Source organism: Micropterus dolomieu, linkage group LG03 (assembly GCF_021292245.1).
Source record: "Micropterus dolomieu isolate WLL.071019.BEF.003 ecotype Adirondacks linkage group LG03, ASM2129224v1, whole genome shotgun sequence".
NCBI lineage: Eukaryota > Metazoa > Chordata > Actinopteri > Centrarchiformes > Centrarchidae > Micropterus > Micropterus dolomieu.
Genome location: NC_060152.1, coordinates 9,931,230 through 9,942,295, shown reverse-complemented (window position 1 = coordinate 9,942,295; position 11,066 = coordinate 9,931,230). Strand labels below are relative to the sequence as shown.

Sequence of the window (11,066 nt, the reverse complement as noted above, 5' to 3'; positions counted from 1 at the left end):
CACAAAAGGTGTTCTTTTCACTGAGATGAGGCCGTTGGCGCAAAGAAGAGCCCCAGGCCTTTTCATTGTCAAGCTCTTTTTCTTTTCTTTGCCGCCAACAACACCGCCCTCTTTATCAGTGCAATTACAGCACAAACAGACTCATCATTGGCCCAACTGTCCTCTCCTATCGCCTCTATTTCCACAAGCAACCTAATTAGTCCTAAAGAGAGGAAAGCTGACAAGCAGAGTAGAGAGGCAGAGAGAGAAAAGACCAGCTATCATGTCCATTTGTGTGGGTTTGGAACAGCAATTGAATGTGTTTGTGTGTGTCTGTGTACGGATGTATTTCTCCCCCTGTTTTTCCCTTTCTTTTTGTTGTTGTTGTCCTCACTCTTTCTATCTCCTTTTTTTCCAGAGAAAGAAAGCCTTCAAAGGAGCGATTGTGCAGGGCGGCTGAAGTGGTCTGTTGGTAAGCGGACAGCAGAGCAACACAACAAACATGGCTGGCACTAATCAGGGCCCCGGCTAATGTAAACAATGTCATTTTTTGCCCTTAATGAGCCAATTTTCCGCAGATACGAGAGGGCTAACAATTGGGGCAGCGCCTTTGATGTGATTCATCTGAAGGTTTGTTTGTGATCGCTTGGCACTTTTTGTTGGAAGCCCTGCGCCCAGCTGCTTTCATCTAACCCTGAAAAGGGAGAGCCACGACTCACTTGGGTACAGAGGGAGGAGGGAATAAAAATAATAATTTTCTTTTCTTTCCCTTTTTTTTAGAAGACAACCACCCTCCCCCTTTTATTATAAACTCGTCCTAATCAGCTGACCGGCCCCCTCTTTTTTGTCTCCCTCCCCTTTAGCCCAACACACACTTCTGTGAACATGCATACATATACAAGAGCGAAGGAGCATCATCCATGAGGGATAAAAAAAATGAGCATCATTCGTGCTGGGTGTCTATGGCGATCAAATAGCGAACTCATTAAAAGGCGCCCCGGTGTGCGAGCGGTGGACACTGACAGGGCCTTCATTAACATGGTGCTGACAAAAGGTGAGGCAGACCAAAGAGGCAGCCGGCGGGCCAGGTGTGTGTGCCGCGGCGCCTTTCAAGATGGCACCATGGCCAGAGGCAGGCGAGATGGCAAGCACACTCCATCAAATGGCATACTGACCAAGAACAAGCTGGTTCTGTTGTGAGAGAGAGAAATAAAGAGAGACAGAGTCAGATAGAGAGAGAGAGAGAAAGCTTTTCACTGTGCACTAAAACCTCCAAACTTCCCATCTGCTATAAGCTAATCCTGTCATTTTATCTGCAAGCAATGATCCATTTCATAAAGCAGATCAAATCTTTCAATGAAAGTTCCTGGACCAGGAAAACATGTCTTGCTGTGCTGATTATCATAATAAAGTGAACTCTTCAAAGTTCAGCACAAGGCCACAAAAACACACAAATAACAAAAACAAAACAGGAAAGCAGAAAGAGAGGGGTATTGATGTAATGAAGGTAGTCAAAGGTAGTGACCAAAGGCAATACATCGCCCCATGTCCAGGCCTATTCCAATCAATCACTGGAGCTGAAGTGAAGTCAACTCCAGGCTAGTCAGTCAGCTAGGCCCACAAAACATCCACATATATATATATATATATATATATATATATATATATATATATATATATACACACACACACACACACACACATACGTACACACACACACACACACACACACACACACATACACACCTCTGTCTGCCTCTCTGGTCATGAGTCAGGGGCCCTCTGAGGCCAACCACACATACACACACATTGCACCTGCTGGGCCCTGCAGTTACCAGCTGTCAACTCCACGTGTTCTGTGCCGTCTGTTTAGTGTGTGTGTGTGTGTGTGTGTGTGTGCGTGTACACGCGCCTGTGTGCGTAAGAGTAAAGGGTTGCAGAAAAGTTACATGCCTCAGCTGGACCATGAACTGAGAGGAAGAAAGTGATGAGGGACCTTCAAGGACATTTAACTGCATTCAACAAATGTTCAAACAAAACCAAATTAACTAGCTTGGTATCTGGTTCAAATTAATTTATAATAGATAAAGTAAATAAAAACAGCTGCATGTTTTTAAATAATAATGGAATAATAATGGATAAGACTCAACTTTTCTAAACCCATGTAAGAGCGCTGAATCCTTAAATCAAGCTGTGGAGATTAATGGTTTTGACGGAGACAGTAACACACTGGGAAAGTTCCCAAAGATCAGGGCTAAATGATATAAAACTGCCTTCCATAAAATCAGCTCTTCATATACTGATGAATCAATTAGTCGCTTAAATCATTAGTCGACCTGATTAAAAAAAATTGTTAGCAATACTGATAATCAATTATATATATTAATATATTAATAAAGTAATATACCAAGCATGTCAAACACTGACTAGATCCCACTTCTGAAACGCAAGGATTGGCTGCTCATCTGTTGATTGGAAAAAGCAAGTAATTTAAAGACATCACCCTTGTCTCTGGGAACTATGTCTTAGACTACAGAGACTATATGTCTTTCTACTATGTTCAGGCATTTTATAGACTAAACAATTCACTAATTACTGAAAAAAAAAGACTCAACAAATTAGCTAGTTACTACATGATATACATCAAAAAAGTGATACAGTAAAAGCAGAAATAAGCATTAACCAGTAAAATGGATAGTTTTGGTGTAAAAAATAACACATTACACACTACAATGTTTACCTCGAAGGCATGACCTTAATCCTGAGCTCCCTCCACCTCTGTAAGGGACAGAGAGATAGGAAACTAGGCTCAGGCAACAATGAATAACATGTCTGTTTTGGGGGGGGGAATCAATAATGTGTTGTGATGTGAAACTGATTCCCCACTGGATTTCACTGTGCTCTGTGCAAGCTTATTCTCTGTGTGGCCCTAAGGTAAATAGTGTACTTTGTTACAGTGTGTAGCAGTAAGCCTTGGAGACCTGTGCAGCGATTAAGCCGTACTGGAGCACATTAGCCCAGGCCATGTCATGGCAGGCTGAAACAGGCCTGGCATGGAAGGAAAAAGGATGAAGGGAGGGCTATACCAGAGGGAAGGAAAGAAAAAAATGGGATCAAAAGAGAGTAAAATGAACTAAAAACAGGACAGGAGGGCAGGGCGAGGAGAGGAATGTGAGGGAAGAGTAGAAAAGGACAAATATTAAACAAGAAAGAAAGAAAATGAGAGAGAGAAAAAAGCGTGACAGTGAAATGACATGTGTGTGACTTCATGTCATACAGTTTGTGTGTGCATCGTCATACAAGACTTCACTCCTCCACAGAAGCATTTTCACACCCAGAGAAAGACAAGATGAGCAAGCGCAAGACACTTTGTAGTGTCACTGCTGACAGTAAAGCGAAAGACAGTAGGGATGGCTAGCAGGAGTGATAGAAGGGTGGTTAAAGAGAGGATAACAGAGACACGACAGGAGTGGAGAGAGTGACAAATTCCCTGCTGATGGCTATTTACAGGCTATTCCTCCTCACGGCAGAAACCTGAGGCCTCAAACCCCTTTCTCATTTTCCCCTCTTTATTTATCCCTCTCCTTCCTTCTGTGGGAAATTTGTCACTTTTGCATAATGGTACTATATACTGATGTGGAGTGGTGTGAGGCGCTGGTGGAAGCGTGGTGGCAATATGCACAACCCAAGGTGTGATGGAGAAAGTGGGGACAGGTAATGGAGGAGAGGACAGAGAGAAGTTGATAGCAGCAATTCCTTCCTCAATCTCTGAGGGGAAAAAAATCACTGACCATCTTCCTAAACCCACAACCCCCCTTTCTTTTTCTGTCCCCCTTTGCCCCCGTCGACCACCTCTCCCCTCCATCCCTCCCTCTTGCACACCACCCCTCCTCTCTTTCACTCTCTCCTTTGCCTCTGCACACCTCTCCCCCCCTCCCCCCCCCCTCCAGGAGGCAGTTGTCAATCAAGTGCGTCTCCCACAATCCCTCTGGAGCTCATTGTGCCTGCGGTCGCTGGCGGAGGCAGGCGTTGTGAGGCGGCGGAGAGCCGCAGATGGAGGGAGCCCTGTCAATCATTGTCACTAATTATTAATTTCTGTCACTCAGGGCCCCGTGGCAGCCACGTAGCGGGGGCCTCTCACACGCTCTGTCTCTCCCTCCTTTCCTTCACCATCCTCCTCCTCTCGACTCATTCAGCAAGTAGGTCTGCATCCCTTTGTCCCTCCCATGTTCAGTCCCTCTCTACCTCCCTTGTCCCTCGTTAAAGTCTGCCTCTCCTTCGCCTTTGCCTCTTTCGTTCGGGTCGCCTGTTGTTTCCATTTCTCTTTCCTTCCCTATCTCACCCTGCAGGCTGCTCTCTCTCTCTTTCCCCACTCTCCCTCTCAACACTCCCAGGGTGAGACAATTTGGTATGCCACCCCAGCCACAAAAGTTCAACCTTTCATTATGTGGTGCACGTGCACTAAGAACTGCCCCCTCTCCCCTCCTCTCCCCTCCCATCATCAGGTCAGTCCCCTTGACTCTCTGCTGCCTTTTAATTGTATTCTGCCCTCCACCCCTCTCAGCCTCTCGTTTTCCCCATCTCACCCACCAACACACCACGTGTGACTCCTTCTCTAATTCCTTGAGAATCCCAAAAAGACATTAAAAAGACCTGCTTGGCATTTTTTTCTTCTATTTTTTTTAGCTCAGACTCTGCAGGTCTCTGCAGAGGTTCTGATTTGATTTGGTGAACTTGGTGTTTTCAATTTGCACACCGACGCTTGTGCCTGTGATGGCGGCTAATGAGGGAGGTCAGACCCACATGTAGCTGCGGCTGAGAACGGGACCGGTCCACTCCACTAAGGGTTCTGATCCGCTCCCACCCTCACCTCATTACCAGAGGTGGTGGGCTGGGAGGCAAAGAAGAGAGAGGAAGAGGGAGAGAGGGGGGGTTTGGGGGGGGGGGGGGATTTCGAGTGAGAGCGCACACACACACACAGTCATTCACATATATTCATGAAAACACACTGCATACACATCTAAATATTCCCATGCCATGTAAGCACACCCAAATGCATGCGTTAACTCACACTGACATCACATCATTATACACACACTCATATGCATTCACATCAAACATACACACATACACCTGTCACTATACTGTATATATACACACATACATTCATCTTATAATATGCCCACAAAAACATTTTCAATCACAAATATGCATATGTAAACACATACAGTATCTCTTATCACATTCCTGCTCATTTACATACTTGCAATTGGAAACATGCATTAAATAATACATGTACCTTGTTCCTTGATAGTCAGTTCACTCTCCCTTACAGTCATTTCACAATGTACATGAACACACATATGCATGATATCACAGAGTCAGGTGTACCCACTCTCCTTTAAACACACACACTATATACATTTTCTCCCCCATTTCCTCCTCCAGGATTACTATTCGTGACAGACCTGTGCTGCTCTAATGAGGGGCCGAGGAAGAGGCCAGCTGGACACCACTGATCCTTCACCTCCCACCTCCCTCCCATTCCTCCATTTATACTTCTCTCCATCCACCCCCCCCCCCCCCCCCCCCCCCCCACACACACACACACACACACACACACCTATCCATGTGCCCTCACTACCCCCTGCATGCCCCACAGTCCTGCTCTGCATACAGCCATTAGCACCCCTCTACCCCTAACCTTCTGTCTCTGTGCACCCCCACCTCCCTCCCAGAGCCTGTCTGCCTCTGTCTCCTCTCTTTCCTGTCGCTTGCTTTTCCTCAGCACCTGTCACTTTTCCCTGTCTTCCCATCTCTGTTGTTTTTTCCCCCCTCTCGTCCTCTATCTCTTCTTCTCATCTCCTCTTACCTGTCACTGTCTTTCTCTTCCCATCTGATTGTCTCTTTACTCCCTTTATCTATCCATTCCTTTCTCTCTCTGTTGCCAACCTCCTTTCTCTGCCTCCCTCTATGTGTGTGTGTGTGTGTGTGTGTGTGTGTGTGTGTGTGTGCGTGTGCGTGTGTGCATTCAGCACCTCAGTGGAGACAGGGTTTATTGGGGTAATGCATTTATCACTGCAGCAAGCCAGGGCCTCACCTCCTTCTTTGAGTCAGTGAGTAATGAAAATGGGATCACTTCTGACAACACACACAGACTCACACAAATGCACTCCTGCGCGCACACACACAAAAACACAAAAATGCACAGTCGTGCTTACTGCAAAAAAAATAAAAAATGCACAGATTTTAACACACAAGCAGATATACACCAATGCCATCAACCCAACCCCAAAAATATAACCATACTTAAGTGATGCTTATGAGTACACACTCAGGTATTATATATTTCACATGAATTGGCAACTTCTAATTAAATTTTTATTACATTATATAACTGGTTCTTTGTCTTTGATAAATTGCGAAGAAAAGTGTTGCTTTGTAGTTAATTGATTACTCTGAGCATCCAGTAATATAATTATAATAACAGTTGCTTTAATTACACGGAGATGAGGCACACAAGTTGGAGACTTTCCATGTTAAACTGTGAGAAAGAGTAATGGTTGTGATACAGCCTAAATCACAATAAAGAGGAATATTTAAATATGTTCTGAAATGCCCCTGAATTACCTTCTCATCTACCAAGAGGTGTGTAATATTGTTTACTTTATTGTCTCTTTGGAGGGTAGAATACAAAATATAACATGGAAGCTATAAAGACTTTCAGGTTAGAAAGATGTTTACATTTCAACATATTTACTGTCATCATCATTAAGTGACTAAATGAAGGTGAGCTAAGAGAAGTAGAAAATCTTATAGGTATCCTTACATTAAAATAAGGACACCTATAAGATTCATGTTTGAAACAGAACAGTCATCAGCAAGTTTTTCCACATTTACTGGGCTTTGATCAGTTCAGAGGGATCCAGTAATTCCCTTATAAATTGCAAAGAACCATTTCATCAGACTTTTTGCAGCAGTTTTCAGCCAAACAATCTGCTCCACACTAACATCAAGCTGATTGTTTTAATAAATTACAAATAGCTGTGCATCACTGTTTGCTAAAACTCAAAGTTTGCAATAATATTTTTGTATATCATGATTTCAATATACATTGTAATATACTTTTTTGGGTAAATTCAATTGTGAAATTGTGTCAAGATAAAATAACTAGATTGACAAGTCTGTCTTTGGTTGCTTTAAATCGAGGTATTCCATCACATTTATGCTGAAATCCAAATTGTACTCCAATTCTTTTATCTTTTTCTTTATGTGTTTGTTTAACTAGCCTATTCATCTGCATATACTGTTTTATTTTCCTTTCTTTTAAAATAATAATTTTTGTATGTCTAAAAGAGATAATAAATACTGGAGACTTTAATGGTAAAAATAAATAAGTTGTATGGAAAATCATATCATAAAAAATGTGCAAATATTTATGGGTAGAGTCCAGGAGTAAGGGTATTTTTAAACTCTGCTGCAACCCCTCTCTCTCTCTCTCCAAATAATACTGAGGTACTGTTATACTGTTATCAACAACTGAATGTTTAAATTTACAAAACAAAATACCAACAACATAACTTGGCAGTTATCTCTGATGCCACACTATTCGTGACACTATTTCTAACCTAACTCAAATATACCTTTGGTATTTCTGTGCTCTGATCTATAAAGCTGACAGACGATTTTTAGGTTGGGATCTCTTCTTGAGTACATCACTTCACTGCTCACAGTAGCTACTCAATCATTTTGCACTAGCAATCTCTGTTAAGAATGCACTTTATGTTGTTTCTATAATAGGATCAAGTTGGAAACCTTAAAGAAAATCTAAATGATTGTTTTTTATGTTGCACTGCTTGTGCTACAAATGAAACCTTGATTAACGACACCAACCCTAATGCAACATCCAATTCAATTCAAGCAACACTTTTCTTTTGTCCATAAACATGCAATTAAATTTAAAACTCTAAATTTCAGGTGGAATCAGAAGGCAACATGTCCAGATATTGAAGCCATAGTTTTCTAGGAAGAAAGGAAGCAGGTAAGGATCAAGTGTTAATGGCCAGGGGTGCCTGTCTAATCCCATTTGGTCTGGCAGTGTCGGCAGGGTGGGGGAGGTCTTCACCAATTTAAAACGATACCATCACCACAGGTATTCCTGCTAGGCTCTGACTGGCCTTGACAGAACAAAACATCGCTGCAGCAAACAACTCAAGCACCTCCCACTACATCAAACTCAAGAGGACAAGGTCAGATCAGCAGCAACATAAAGTTTAATCTTAGAAAACAAACTTCTCTTCGAACTGCACCCTGAAACACAGTGTATCGTAGATGAGAAGAGCGTTGCTAATACACCAAGTGGTGCGTGGAGAGCCTAAGTCAAAGGACTGCTGACTAATGTGCCGAAATGGTTGGAAATACTCTGTGGTATTGCAGATGGCAGAGGTATTTGTTATTCATATGGCCCTCAAGGTGCATCCACAAGGCTAGCGAAAAAAGTGTGTGTCTGCACGTGCATGTGCGGATGTCTATGTGTGTATGCTTTTGTGAGTGTGGGTGTGTGTGTCTTGTGCTTCATCCACACTGCTGAGGATGCCATTAATGCTTGCTGCTGATCGCCCTCCCACATTTAAATAACAATAGTGCAGTCAGAGAAAGCATTGGTGTGAATCCAACCCGCAAAACACCCAGGAGCTGCAGGCCCCACGCCCGCTGTGTGTGAGCGTATGCGCGTGTTTGTGTATGTGTGAGTTTAGTTGCACTCGCTTGTGCTCAAACATCCACACATACATGCGAGTCTGAGAAAAAAATAGTAAGCCAGAGACAGGAAGAAGAGAGAGAAAGACAGTGGGAGAGAGGGAGGCAAGCTGCAGCTGTGTCTAAAATACACATAGTCACTGTGTTGCGCAGATAGGTTGTGCGATGGAAACTACAGGTCCAGAGAGCTGCACCATTAGCATGCACTAGTGGCCCTGGATCCTTCAGTGGATAAGCTGCCTGTCTTTTAAATTGAATATATAACTGGACCAGAGGTGGCCAGAGTGCTAACTGTAGGGTATCAGTCTTATTTGTCACCTCAGAAATAACAAATATTTCATGTTTTCCTCTTATTGGGGCTTCATTAAAACTATCAATGTTGGTACTCCTTCAGGCACAGCAAATAACAGCAGAACATTAAGTCAGTTTCTGTCATTGTTATAATTTGGACAGCACATTATGAGCATCACCAAGCACACCAACATTCAGTGAGTGAGCTCACACAAATAAACATCAGAGAAGATGACAAGGAACAAGAATATCAAAACAAGCAGCAACACAAGAGATATCAGTCCTACTATTTCCTAGCTACTAATTTCCAGCATCAAGTCCACCCATCTATGTATCCATTATCTATACCTGCTAATACTGTGCAGGGCAGCAGGAGTTGGACATTATTCCTGCTTACATTGGGAGGATAGATCACTAGCCTGTCACAAGGCTGATATAGGCCTACACAAAAAAAAAACATCCACATCTACTAGACACCTTGAGCCACCACTTATCCCTATATGGATTTGGACAGTGGGAAGAAACCAGACATCCCATGCAGACACAGCAAGAACATGTAACTGCACACAGAAAGGCCTCAGCAAGAGATCAGCAAGGTCCCATCCGTCTAATATTTAATTATAATCCATTTAAATATAATTATAAAAACACAGCTAATCATCAATGTGCTGTTGCACATTCACAAGCACCAAGTTAGCATTAAATATCTTTTCCACAGCAGATACTTGTCATAGAGAATCACAGGTGTTACTGACTGACTGTCCCAATAGCCATGACAGTGTAACAATAAGCATGCACATTACTAGGACCTTGAAACTAAAGCAGCTAAATGGAATCATTAATTTTATTAGTTACACCTGTGCTTCTTCTACTGTGACATGTCTTTCATGAAAAATGTCCACTTCTCTGACACCTAATTCCATGGCAATTTGGCAAAAACTGATAAACCCAACAATAATGCTGAAATATAAGAATAGTGTGAACCACTTTGAGGGTACTTACCATAAATGTCCCTTCTTTATGGATGAATTTGGCCCCTCTCCTCTTCAAGTGACAGTGGTGTTTATAACTGTCCACCTGTGAAATATAACTTATACCTTTAAAATAAACTATTAACAGTTCTTGAGCTAGCTTGCAAGTTGTAACTCTAGTTTGACTTCTTTACCCACCACTAAAATGTATTTTCTTATGCAGCTAATTAGCGCCGAAATTAGCGCACCAAAAATAATTCTCTGTGCTTGTCGTAATTTAGCTAGCCTAGAAGCTGGACTGTCCTCCCTGAAAACGAAGCTTTTATTAACATGCGTTTGATAAATCTTCTTGGGACAACAGTTGAAAATACAAACTCACTTCTCAGCAATATCCATCCATCCATCGTCAACCGCTTATCCCGCGTACAGGGTCACGGGGGGGCTGGAGCCAATCCCAGCTGACATCGGGCGCAAGGCGGCTACACCCTGGACAGGTCGCCAGTACTTCTCGGCAACAGTTCGGGAGAATTCAAGTCTGTACTTCAACCTGTAAGTAAAAGTAGACACACGTCTCCCTCAGAACAGGTGGGGCAGATGAAGCCCCTTTGGTTACAACCTGTGTAAAGGTTGTAAAAGTCCAAGATGGCGTATAATCCTGCTCCTTGCTTAGTGCTGAAGTAACACTGGTCGCTGTAAAAAATAGTTAGTCTTTTCTCATACTCTTTCGTCAGCTTTTCCTATTGATTCTGCCCATTTTCCAAGCTGAATGGTAAGCCTTAAATGTGAAGACTATGTCATTTTAATTTAGATGAAAAACAACACATTACTACTACTTTAGTTAGTATTATATTCAACAAGACTCACTAGACTCTGTCAAAACAAACAAATATAACTTTTTTGTTCATTTATTGCAGAATTAGTCAACTGTTATTTGTCTTTTATATTATAGGCCTACATAGGCCTTCATATAAGCCTATGTATAATATAAAAATTTATATATATTATCCCTCACCCCCCAGCCAGAACTCTGGATGTGCACATCCTCAACTTTTTGTGTGTGTGACTGTA

At 42.5% G+C, this 11,066-nt stretch overlaps 1 long non-coding RNA gene across 1 annotated transcript in view; it reads right to left on the bottom strand.

The window, feature by feature from the left end:
* Positions 1–10,364, bottom strand: part of LOC123968844 — a 178,008-nt gene extending 167,644 nt beyond the window's left edge. The window contains exons 1-2 of the long non-coding RNA XR_006824553.1: positions 10,197–10,364; positions 10,030–10,104 (exon numbers count right to left, since the gene is read on the bottom strand). This is a non-coding gene — a long non-coding RNA (uncharacterized LOC123968844). The remainder of the gene's footprint in view (positions 1–10,029; positions 10,105–10,196) is intronic.
* Between the last annotated feature and the right edge of the window lie 702 nt (positions 10,365–11,066).